We start from the raw sequence: 12,446 nt of genomic DNA, 5'->3' as shown, positions 1-12,446 counted from the left end.
ACAGGCCAGCATTGATACTGGGTTGTGGAGGGATGATTGCATCATTTGTGTCTATTTCTTTTAGCATCAGTTGTGTTTTATTCATGTATTTGTTTAAGAAAGACGGGGAATTGTTTGTAAGGACTGCTTTTACCAGGAGCTGCTGGCTTGGTTTGGCTGCACAGCAGTGTTCCATTTCACAGTCTTGTCGAGATGGTTGATTTCTTCATATTACAAGCAAATTATATTCCTTAACAATGATTTTATGAAACAATATATTTTTTCCAAGCTCACTTTTGCATTGGAAATTACCCAGGTCAATGTCTTCAAGCCTGTAAATGAATTGCAGGTGCAAATGGGTCTAATTGGACATCTCTGACGGTGTAAATCTCAGCCCTTTGAGACTTCAAAAGGCTTTGGATTCAAATTATGATCTGCAAAACAACAAATTTAAAGTATGTCTGAAAGTCAGGCATTTACTGAGTACAACTGAGCTCCCCCTGAAGCTATTAAACCGATGAGAGGTGATGAGCACTGCTGGAAATTAGTCTGTGAGAATTTAAATGTCTTAGCTGTGAGAACTCTTACAAGTAGGCGAGCTTCCAACACAGCAGCTACCTCCTCAGTGCACAAATACTGAATTTAGATGTTTTCCTTTCCACATCCATTTTGCATGAGATATGTATTTGTACATCCCTATTGCTTATTTTGCACTCTTTCTCACTATGCATGCTGATGTTACCTCTGCAGTTCTGATATTTTGTTATTCTCTCCCTAAAACAACAATCCACTCAGGTGAGGGGTGTGGATGACATGCTGTGGCCATAACGCACTTTTAAGATGCAGTACATGTGCCAGGAGGAGGAAGAAGGGTGAGGCAAGGGAGAGACTTGTGGAGGTTTGGTTAGAGCCAGGGGTATGGTCTGAACTGGCTCAGTCTCTTGGCAATGGTCTGAAGGAGATCAGAGCAGAGTCAGACCACAACCCAATAGACCAGGTTTAGCCGAAAAGGAATAGGAAAGAACAACTTGGATGTGTTTTATATTTCTCTGCAGCCAAAATGATTTTCCAGAATGTTCCTCAGTGTGGGCACAGGGATAACTGTGAGGATAAGCTTTGAAAAGGCCTACAAAAGGGAATGGGTGGACAGTGACAGGAGGAGTGTCATTTAGTGAAGAGAGTCATGGCAAAGGAAGATAGTAATGGAAAGGCAGAGCTCTGAACATGTTGCAGTGAGTCTTGGCTGTAGATGGTGTGTGAAGGACCTGTGTAAGAGGACCTACAGGATGAAGAGGAGTGATGTAGTCAAATCACCAGGTAGTTGCCAGTGGAACCAAACTGGGTCATAACTAAGAAGGTTTTCCCCACTTTGGACATACCTAACCTATTTTTGTTGGTTTATGAGTAAGAGAATAGATTTTTGTGTGTGTCTTCTCTTTCGCTATGGTCTATATTGTCATTGCTAAAATGCACCTGGTCTGATACTGTGTCATTAATACCTTTCTGTGATCTCCACAGCTGGGACACTGGGCATCCATCACTGTTGTAGAAGTGTTTTGTTTTTATTTTTTTTTTGTGCATGTCACTTTTGGCAGTGAAAAAGAGCTCAGTTGTGCACTGAGCTGAGTGAAGAGGTTTGTGTGTGGATAGATCAGAATTGCAGTGAAGGAGAGGGAACATTCACAACCCAACCTTCCCTTACAGGTACAGTGCTGAACTCTATTGGAGGCTCTAATGTATTCCCATGTCTAATACAAGCCTGGAGCCATGGTTACCTACCCAGGCAGTGGCTTAGCATCAGCCACAGAATTTACATTTTTTCAGTATCTGAAAAGCAAGTACTATAAGAACAAATGCAATTTCACGGTAAACGTGGTCCAACTGTCATTTTAAGTGGGAATGGAGTGACTTCAGAATGAATTGCATTATGCTGCTCCATTGTGTTAAACTGTCTGACGAACTTTTCAGAGCTGAAGCCTTGCTGCTGATTAGGAGCAGTGCACATGCATCATGCTCCCTACCCTGTCAGCAGAGTTGCTGGAGGGCTCTGGGGACTGCCTGCAGCTCCCTCTGAAGGATAGCTTACAACTTGAAGTTTCTCAGCTTAATGCTTATTGCTTATATTGCTTGGATTTATGTGTGGATTTGTTTTGAGATGGCCTCTGATGTTCAGATACAAATCCTGATTATTTCTTCTTTTTCTTCCTTAAATTATGAGTGCCCGGGGCTTTCAGAAAATGGGGCTGTTACTGTTTCCCAAACCTGAGAATACCTAAGCATGTGTCTTTCTGGAAAATACTAACTCTCGTCCAGCTCTCCTTATGTTAGTATAAAAATGACTAATTAGCATTTATTTTATCCCAAAGCATTGTAAGAAGACAGTGTTACTTTAATAGCAGAGTGACTCTGCTGTAACTGGTATGAGGGCAGGATTCCTTTCTGCATGTGTTTTATCAGAACCAGAATATCCTACAAAAGCCAACAGGGAGGAACAGCTCAGAGATAAGAGGGAGCCATGACAGCCAGCCATCTCTTGTCAGTTGAGCAGATGCAGTGACATCCATTCCTCTTTCCTGGGGATGAAGTAAAACCAAATGGCAGGAACTGCCTGCATGAATGCGTTGTTTCATGGGAAAGAAGCATGACTTCCAGGCAGTGAGATGTTAGTTAGTGGACGCTGGAGGTGGCTGCTTTGGCAATTGAAGTAAGTGCCTGAAACTCCTGCTGCCACAAGAGAGAAAAATCAACCTGCTTGCTGCAAAGTAGCTCTCTTGCAGTGGTCTAGCTCTTCTCCCATAGGAGTTTGGATTTTATCGAGAGCACAGTGAGACCTGGCTTTACGAGCCCTCAGTCTACCTCCTCAGCCAGCATTTACCTGATTGTGTAAGTAATCATTTGTGTAACCATCAAAATCTAGCTGTGGGAATCGTGACCCCATTTGACAGTATTCTATTTTGCTAAGCAGAAGCTGTGCCTTTCTATATATCAGTATTAATTCCTGTATAAAACCTCTCCCTTAAAGGTGTATTGCCTGTGCAGACACTGGGCTATTTTTTTTACAGCCGGATTTGCTATGAGCATTTATGTGATCGTTCCCACATTGCCCAAGCTATGGCCTGAAGGCTGCCTTTGACATCCTCTCTCTCATTTGGCATGAAGACTTCTTCCTCTCAATTCCCCAGTCAGATACTTACCGGTGTAACTGGCCACAGGAAGGCAAGCAGTAATGTTTCCACTTGATTTCACACCGGAGTATCACACAAAAAGCAGTGAGTGAAAGGCTGCAGAGAGCCTCCAGAGAAATTCTATCTGAAGGTGCTGCTCTGAGGAAGGATCAAGTCAGCCCACACAGCTCCCAAGACATCTCACAGTCTAACTATTCTTAACAACTGCAGTGAAGGGCTTTTTGCACATCCAAAAGTAGAGTATCTCAATTCTTTACTAAGAGATTTTTTTTCATAGTGCCCAAAAAAGAGCTTTTGCTTCTAATAAAGCACATTTTTTTTCCTCCTTTCTGCTTTCTCACTCACAAGCGTGGAGAATAACCTGGAAATTATAATCTTTCTATAATAGAATTTAATGCATAGAAAGGCTATCATTGGCTACCACAATGGCTATCTAATTTTTAGATTAAACAAAGGGAAGTTCTTTACCCACTCATTAGTGCTCGTGTGTGTGTGTGTGTGTGCTTTTCCCCCCAGATTCCTACCTTGGAGGATGCTCAAAAGGTCATTGAAACATCACTGCTCCTGGTTGCAGGGCTCCACCCATTTAAAAAAAGGCTTCTGTTTCTTTTCACTATTACATTTGTAGTGTGAATAATTCTAAAGAGAAAATATAGGAATGTGGGATCCTTGCAAACCAAAATCTCTCTCAATATCCATAACTGCTTGACAAGTCGGCTTTAAGCAGCTTTGATTCAGACACTGCAACAAAGTCACCACCTAAAGCAAGAGTCAACTTTCTAATTTCTTGCAGCCCTCATCTGCAGGCCATGCTATCTGCATGCTATCTGCAAAAGTAATGCCCTGCTCTGCATTACTATTTCTTCTCAACTCGATGCTACACATTAATTACCAAAGACTATTTTATTCATTCATGTGGTCAATACGTGTTCTTTGTGAAATGTCAGTTTAAAAGCTAAGAGCTATATCCCAAATCTGGTAAGGGCATGATTTTAGCATGTTGGATATCATGTTTTCATTCTACATGATAACATTTCTTCAGCACCCTTATTTCTAATGTAATTTTAAGGGATTTGCTGGTGTGCGGCAGCACTTTCTATTTAGTGAGTGCACTCTGTGGTCTCCAGTCCCTCTGACTGAGAGATAGATGATAACCTTATCAGTACTCCTTGCATTATATCCCCTTTGCTGGCTGGATGTACCATAGAATACTTAAAAAATTCTTTGCTGGAGAGAGAAACAATTATAAAAACACTTGGAGAACAGTGAACTGAATGTTTGTCATAGCTGGCAGCTTTTATTTATGACAAGTAGTAATTGCTTCAGCTGGAAAGAAAAAAAAACCAAAAAAAAAACCATGAGGAAAAAAAGATATTTTAAAAGGGAATTTCATGCCTTTAGATTTGCAAATTGGATTCTACAGGCACTGCGTACCTTCAAGCAATGAACACCGAAGATGTTGGGAGGGGATGTGTTTGGTCTGCATAAGGCATGGCTCCTTGAGGGTGGTGCCAGATTTAATAGGATATAGCTATATACAGACCAAGTGAGGATTGAAAGAATTTTTAATTCAAATGAGTATCTTGATTATTGGAAAAAATCTCTATAACCACGCTAAACATCCCTTTGGAAAATGACATCTTTGTGTAGGTTCCTCATGATGTTGAAGTAGAAAAATCCTCTACCCCTTCACAAGGAAGGCAGAAAGGAACTGCCAGGACAGACCTGAAAACATAGTGTTGGCCAAGGAGTGACTCTGCTTCGTGGCTGGAAGACTGTTTATCTAGGCAGCGTCAGCCTGACTCTTTTCCATTCTCTGCTGTGCCTCTTCCTGTGCATAGCCTTTAATGTAAAGCTGCAGCAGGAGACAAAAGAAAAGGGAAAGATCAGTGGTTATTGCGAGCTGGCTATGGCAGCTGGGTTGATAGAATCTAAGAAGTGGCTGGCATGGTACAAGCACCCAGGGAGGCATTTGGCTGGTCTTTTTTATTTAGACAGTGAATTATTCTCTGTGGAGGTCTTGCTTGCTATCATGTTGTATGACATTCTGGGTAATATTTCAAGACAAATAAATAGAAACAGTAATAATTCCCTCTCGCTTTTCTCCCAGCTGCAGGATTTTGAGAACCCTCAGTGCACGTTTCTTCCGGGACTTTGTTTGAAAGTGCCTATGACAGGGAGAAGAAAAACAATAGATTGGCTCTAAAACATTAAAGGACAGTTAAGCTCCCCATTAGATCTTGCACAGATGAAGCCCAAAGCACCCTGATTTTATGTTGGTATTAGCAAACCCGTTATAGAAGTGTTTTCTGGGAACTAAGAACCTTTGGGCTCTTTTGAAAGAAATCAGCATGTTTTAACCAATATGTTTTACATGCTTTCCTGGGCTGAGGTCTCTCATAATTGCTTTCTGCTGATGCTCTGGAGGTTTCCTGGATCTCTGTGTTCCATTGTATAATTAACTACATCAGAAAAAGCCATTTTATTGGTAGTCTATAGGGTCTATTTTTGGAAGAGAAATGAGTAACGTATTTGAAGAAAGTCTATTATTTACCCTTCTCTTTGCCTGACTGTATGAGGGGTCAGTCAGGGACACCCGACTTTGGGTTCCAAAGCTATCAAGATGTATTTTCATTAGACGTCTTGTGCTGAAGTCAAAGCAGAGCTATGTCTGCTCATGTCAGCTGACGATTCAACCATTTTGTGAGCATAAGAAGTGACTTTATATTTCAGGCTGCCACAGCAGCAAAATCTGATCAAAAATGGTTGGGAGTTATGCTTTACCGTGTTTTGTCTCAGGCTCTATAAGTAGTCTCAGCCAAAACAAAACCTCAGTCCTGCCAAGATGGATTTTTAGAGGCAGCAGAATCCCCAAAGAGGTAAAACACCCTGGTGAAAAGAAGGAAGGGTAATTCTAAGAGCTTAAAGAGTCGTGTTGTCATTTCATATTATAATGAAAAGTTCCCCAATGTACCAACGCGTGATTTATTATTCTTAAGCATTCTTAGTACCTCCTAAAATGTACACAGGCTTCTGCTATTAGAATGCAAAAGTTGGAGCCTGGAAAACTGATGTTTTTTGGAAGAACTTCTTTCAGCTGGAAAGCAAAAGTCACTTTGAGGAGTGTTCTGTATGCTCACTGTTCAGGGGCTCAGTACTGTGTGCGATGGTGAGTGGGAGGAAACGTGCCATGGGGAGGTCATGTGTAGGGGAATGGGGGGAGAGTTCCCTGGTAGCAGAGATGGAGCTCATGCCAGAATTGTGGTGACTTGGACTAGGCTTTACTGCTGAGTAAATCCTCACCCCTGAGTACAGTTGTGTTGCAAAAGGAAAACAGGAACTGTATTAGGATACTTGTTGAAGGAGAGGCTATGAAATGCTCATGGACTGGGTACTATGTGCAGATATCAGAGAGGGGCTTTATCTTCTGCACTAGTGTTTTCCCACTTTGCATAAAAATATATTTTTTGTTACATTGGTTGCTTTTTTGGAGTAGTGAATGTCTCTCACTTTGCATAAAAAATATATATTTTTGTTACATTGGTTGCTTTTTTGGAGTAGTGAACGTCTCTCACTGAGCATTGAAGGTATTTTTTTCAGCTTCATAGGTTTGGGAGGGAGAAGCGAGCCAGTGATTTGCTCACAACCTTTATAAACATGGCCTTTTGGCAGAGAGTCAGCCCTTGGCAGAAGGTTTGCAGTTGCTTATCAAAAAAACATCTTTCATTTAGCCATGTCAAACCTAACTTCTTTTTCTTTCTATTTTTTTTTTAAATTTGGCTTTGATTTTTGGATTCTTTCAGAGTAAGTTTTTTCAGCATCGGGATAGCAGTTGCTCTCGGATAGGGTATTTGATTAGCAGTTAGATATAGGTTCTTACACAGAACATGTTCATTTGATTTATACCTGATCTAAATGTCTGTAATGTTTTTTTGTCTCACTGTTTCCTTGTAAAGGCTTGATTCTACCACTGTATGTCTTTGTGTATGTTTCAGACCCAATATAGGTAATATAACCAGAACTTTAAAAACATAAATACACAAGTAATGTTGCAGGCTCTCCTCACAAGGTGCCTTTTCTTGGGAAGATGGTACTAAGCTTTAGCATCCTTTTTTCCTCCCTGTTTCTCCTGCAGGTGGAGAAATGTGCCCATATCTGCACTGCATTTGCTCCTTAATCAGAGGAATTGTGCCTTGATTTGGGGGAGAGTTCTAAATGATTGGAGGAAGGTTGTTTGCATCACCTGCCTTGTGCCTATGTGCACAATCCATCTCTAGCTGGCTGAAAGGATAAAGAAGTGAGCTGACAAATGCCAACACTTTTTTTAGAGCACATTATAAGGTAAAGCCTAAAATAAATTTGTTATTGTTTTCACGTACTTTGGACATAGCTCTGTGCCCAGGATATGTATCAAGAACAATTCCTCTGCCTGCAGTCTAAAAATGAGCTATAGAGTACTTACTCCAACTGCCAGTTTCCTGGGAAAAAGGTTTGCCATGACCATCTATTATCTCAACTGCAAAAGAAAAGTAAACTCTTAACCACATATAAAATTCAGCAATTCTTTTCTAGCAATAGGAGTTTGGCTTTGGTGATAGTAAGTGTTGTTTTGTGATTTAATAGTTCACTACGTACTTTGCCTATAATCACAGAGTAATAAATAACTATTGGCAAGATGGATAGCAGCTTGATCCGAGAGGTATGGAAGAGATAAAGCAATAGGCACAAATGCACAATTTGTATTCATAGTAAATGGGTCTGAGCCGTGAAACATGGAAAAAAAAACTGATATGAGAGCATACATTTGTTAGATACCTCTGATTTGGGAGATGGTTAAATGTCTACATTCATACTCGCTAGTTGCCTTTCTAGTTTATAGGACTTGCTTTGTCCTATAAACATGGAAAATCCCTTCCTGAAGTGTTAACTCTGAATCTTATGGATCTGGACTACCCTCTGAAAGACCACACCAGCTTTTTGGACCCTATTAATCAGAAGTCTGTTTGCATGCTGCCTCATTCAACATTCTCTGTAGTTGCTGGGAGTTTTGCTGACTTCTGAGTCACAAAGTGACACCTTCAGATCTGTTTACATTTGATATCGAGCCCTGTTAGACGTGGGTTTCACATGAGGCAAAACCTTGACACCTGACACTTGTGCTCCTTCCTTCTTTCCTGTTGCTGAAGAAATGGTTATGTTCTAGTTTGCTGGCTACTCTCTCCCGAGTGACACAGCAGTTAATAAATGCAATATATAAATTACGTATAAAGGTCTATTTACTTCCAAAGGTAACACTCTCCTCACTGGAATTTTGGCTGCCTCACTTTTAAATGTGTCAGAAACTTTCTTTTTCCACTATTACTGCTTTCTCCATTGATGCTGATCTGCAAATAAGAGAATCTCACCTTATACTTTGACTTTTTAATTTCTGTTTTACATTACTTGTTAACACTTTGATAGATGACCCCAAATATCCTTTAATTCCTTCAGCTGTGATTCTGTTGTTTTTCCTGAGACAAGAAGTGAGTTAAAGTTCCAGTTACTGCTGGTTCCAGTGATGAGATGATGAAATTAAAAATCCTTCTTAAATGAATGAGGAAAAAAGTTCCTGGCCAGTTGATGCCATTGAAGTGCTCAGATCCTGCTGATGCTCAAGTCTTTGGAAATTTGGGCTTTAGTGATTCAGTAGCCTGTAGATGTGCTAATTTAATTGTCAATCAGCCTGGTTTTACACAATTTCAATTTTTTCAGTCTTCCCTTGTAAAGTACCAGCTACAGCTCTTTAATTGCTTCTGTTACTTATTTTATCTTCTTTGCACGCCATCCTGCATTTTTTGGCAAGGTTTTTGCCTTCCAAGGTTTTCAGCTTGCGTGTCAGGAACATGGCATGGCTGAGAATAGACCAGAAAATGTGGTTCTTGCTGGTCTGCTTCTATAGAGAGAAAATGAAATTCAATGAGAAGAAACACTTGTTCTCCAGCAGAACTTGGTTAATGTCATGGGAAAGTGGGGAAAAAAGAATAAAATGGCTGCAAGGGATAGTAATGAGGAAGTTAACACAACTGTGATATGGAAACTCAAGAGAAACAGCATGCAGATAGTATATCATTCCAGCAAATACTTACACTGTTTTCCTGTCTGAATCTGTTGATGTGATCTGAGAAATGTGTTGTCTGTAATCTATGCACTCCCCTTTCTTGGAGACCCTTTGACAATGTGTTTCATCTCCTAAATCAAACTGTATTTGCATATTCAGAGGCTCAGGCTCCAAGCTACCGATGCATTTACAGTTTGCAGGGAGGCTGGAGTGCTTTTTGTTAAGGACAATTCCTTGCATGATCAACGTTTGTATCAAGAGGGGAGATTTGCTTTCACGACCAGCCAAGCTCAGTCTCACAGACAAAATGCACTGCAGGGTGCAAAAAGAATTGCATCCTTATTTTCTCCTTCTTGACAGCAATGAGAAATCTCTAAGATAACCCAGGGGAAGGGCTGGGAATGCCAGAACAGTGGAGTAGGGAGGCCGCATCCCTCAGCCAAAACTTTCTCCTTTCCTTAAGTGACTTAAACCTGGAAGATACAGTTGGTCAGGTGATGAAACTTCACCATCTCCCCAAACCACCTTATGGTGAGTGTTAAGTCTCTTTTCTTTTTCACTCTGGTTATGTCTGGTGCAGGATATGGCTGATAACATCTTTTTCTCTGGCACTGAAGGAACATCAGCTCAGCATTTTCAACAAAAGCAGGAGTGGAATTAACCCAGCTTGTGTATGAGAAAGGGGGGGAAGAGCTTACAGGGTAGAAAGCAGATGACTTATTTTACAGGAACTTCTTTGAAGTCTTTCTGTGTGGCGTGATACTTCTCTGTCTTGGATTAACACAGGAACTGACCTGCTGAAAATAAGAGTAAAGGAAAGGAGATTTAGGGACAAGGTCTGTGAATTTTAGCTGTTCTGTTTTGGAAGACAAAAGTGATGTAAAGAGAACATGAACAATTAGGGCATATGCTGTGTTTGTTTATCTTCAGAAGCCTGTAGTAGGTGTGCCAGCGTGCTGTTGTTCAGCAATTAGCAATAAAGGCAGACAGCAATTAACCACATGTCTTCTGTGAGCATTAATGCCTGTTTTTTTGTATTTAACCTTCATGATTCATGAAGCACTCTGATTCTAGAAACGAAAATCTTAGAGCCTGGTGTAGCCATGTGAAAAATGATCATATATTGTTATTCAGTAATGAAAGGGTTTCCATATAAATATAGAAAGCTTTTCTGTTATTAGAAAATAAACATATATTTGCATATATACATGCATACACACATATCTCTATTTATATACCTATATATATCATTTGTTGGGAGTCAATAGAGTTCTATTTCTGTGAATTTTAGTCTTCCTTTGCTATTAGGATCAGATCAGATACCATTCTTGGAGACAAGTGGATTGGATTGAAGGACAGCCTTCGTGAAGAACTCTTTGGAACAGAGCTTGATCTTATTTTAAAGTGTCCTGGCTACAGCATAATTTAGAAAACCAAACAATATTTGTTTCATTGTCTACTAATGAAGAGATAACTACTGCATCAGGGTTACATATACCTTAAGGTCACTTATTTCCCCTTAACCAGATTTCTGTCGTAGAGCTTTTATTTGGTAGAATGAGGTTTAGCAACCAGTTTGTCTCGTTATAAGTAAAAAAAAAATTGGAAAGTTTTCCACTGATCGTGGTGTAAATTTGGGTTTAAGTGTAATGAACTGGCTCCTGAATGTGTGCTGGAATAATGATTTTGTAAATTAATAAGATATTGTTCTCAGGTTTTTATGGATTAATACTTAGTTACAAGCTGTTTAGCATTTGGACAGAGAACATCCTGGTAGTAAAATGCAATTTTGTTTGGAAACAGATGGAACAATTGGGTTGGTGGACTGGCTGTTGTAAAGGGTAGCTGGGGAGAGACAGAAAGTGCCTGTGTTGGTGGTTCTTTCTGCACAATTCATTGGGGTTGCCATTTTGAAAGGAATCTAGTGAGGGTTTGTTGGAAAATGGAGCTTTGGGAGATTTATTTTTGCCTGTGCCTAAAAGCGTAGTTTTAGAAAAAACAGTTAAAATGAGGTATTTTGGAAGGAAAATGATCATCTTTTAGAATAGAGCAGATCATTTACATTGTGTCCTCATTTACAAAAATACATCACTTAGCCTGGAACTGCAAGCTTATTTAACACTACATGCAAACATGAAACCTGCTTTCCTCCTTCTGTCCCTGCATCCACTGGGAGCTGTAACGTTTTCCAAACAGCACTTTTTCAAAGGTGGGCTTTCTCAGGAACATATTGTTTTTTGTTTTTTTTCCTCCCCAAATCCACCTAATAAGTGTGCCATGAAGTGTTTCAGGCATTCCATGGTGAGCTGGGGAAAGGACATGATGTCGTAGAAGGAGCTGAAGACTGTCAGACTTGTCAGAGCACTTGGTCAGGGTGGCACAGCAGCAAGCTAACCATGTCACAAAAGCAGACTGGCAGAAATAAACAGGTGCTCTGAAATTGGTGCTCACCCTGAAAAGTCCTCTGTGTTTCTGGGTACCTCTAGCCTAAATGCAGTGATGGGTGTTGGTGGGAATGCTGTTTTGTGTGGTATTGGCCCAAAATGGCCTTAGGTACAGCATTCTGGAGGGAAATACAAAGCCTATGTATTTTGCTGTTCTTTACTTGATGATAATTCAGCTAATGCCAATTCTAATTTAAGACAAAATGCCGAGGTAACTGGATTTGTAGGGGTTAATCCACAATTATTCAACTAAGAGCAATATCAAAGGCATAATCTTAAGCAGTTACAAACATGGTGAACAGCCATTGGTAGATCTTCAAGAAATGTGTTCGATCACTTATTGTTCCATGCCATGAAGAGACCTGTAACAGAATGAACCTGTAGGGAACAGGTTGCCTTGAAATGCAGATCAAATTCAGTATTGCCATACTCATTAGTACTGTCTTTGATACTGCTTGGTAACTAGGCAGCACCTGGAACCCTGAAATCTGGCCAGCTGGGCATTAATGAAGCATACCATCAGTTCAAGAAGTGTTTTAACTGGGAAACACTAAGGGGAGATGTATGAGAGTGGGTGAAGTGTTGTTTTGCAGGTAATTTAGGGAAGATGTGAAAGCCTTGAATGCTCTTAGATTGTGAGCAATCCTTGCAGGATCTCAAGGATACAAGTACACAGGTGGATGAGCCCTGCTTCTGCTCGCTGTGCTACGGATGTCTCATGTACTCATATCCAGGTGCAGT

At 40.4% G+C, this 12,446-nt stretch overlaps 1 long non-coding RNA gene across 1 annotated transcript in view; it reads left to right on the top strand.

Moving 5' to 3' along the window:
• The window catches only part of LOC107320548, a 36,693-nt gene extending 28,268 nt beyond the window's left edge, over positions 1 to 8,425 (top strand). The window contains exon 4 of the long non-coding RNA XR_001558308.1: positions 7,300 to 8,425. This is a non-coding gene — a long non-coding RNA (uncharacterized LOC107320548). The remainder of the gene's footprint in view (positions 1 to 7,299) is intronic.
• The last annotated feature ends 4,021 nt before the right edge of the window (positions 8,426 to 12,446 follow it).

This window comes from Coturnix japonica, chromosome 14 (assembly GCF_001577835.2).
Source record: "Coturnix japonica isolate 7356 chromosome 14, Coturnix japonica 2.1, whole genome shotgun sequence".
NCBI lineage: Eukaryota > Metazoa > Chordata > Aves > Galliformes > Phasianidae > Coturnix > Coturnix japonica.
The sequence above is the reverse complement of the archived record's forward strand: the minus strand, read 5'-3'. Positions and strand labels throughout refer to the sequence as shown.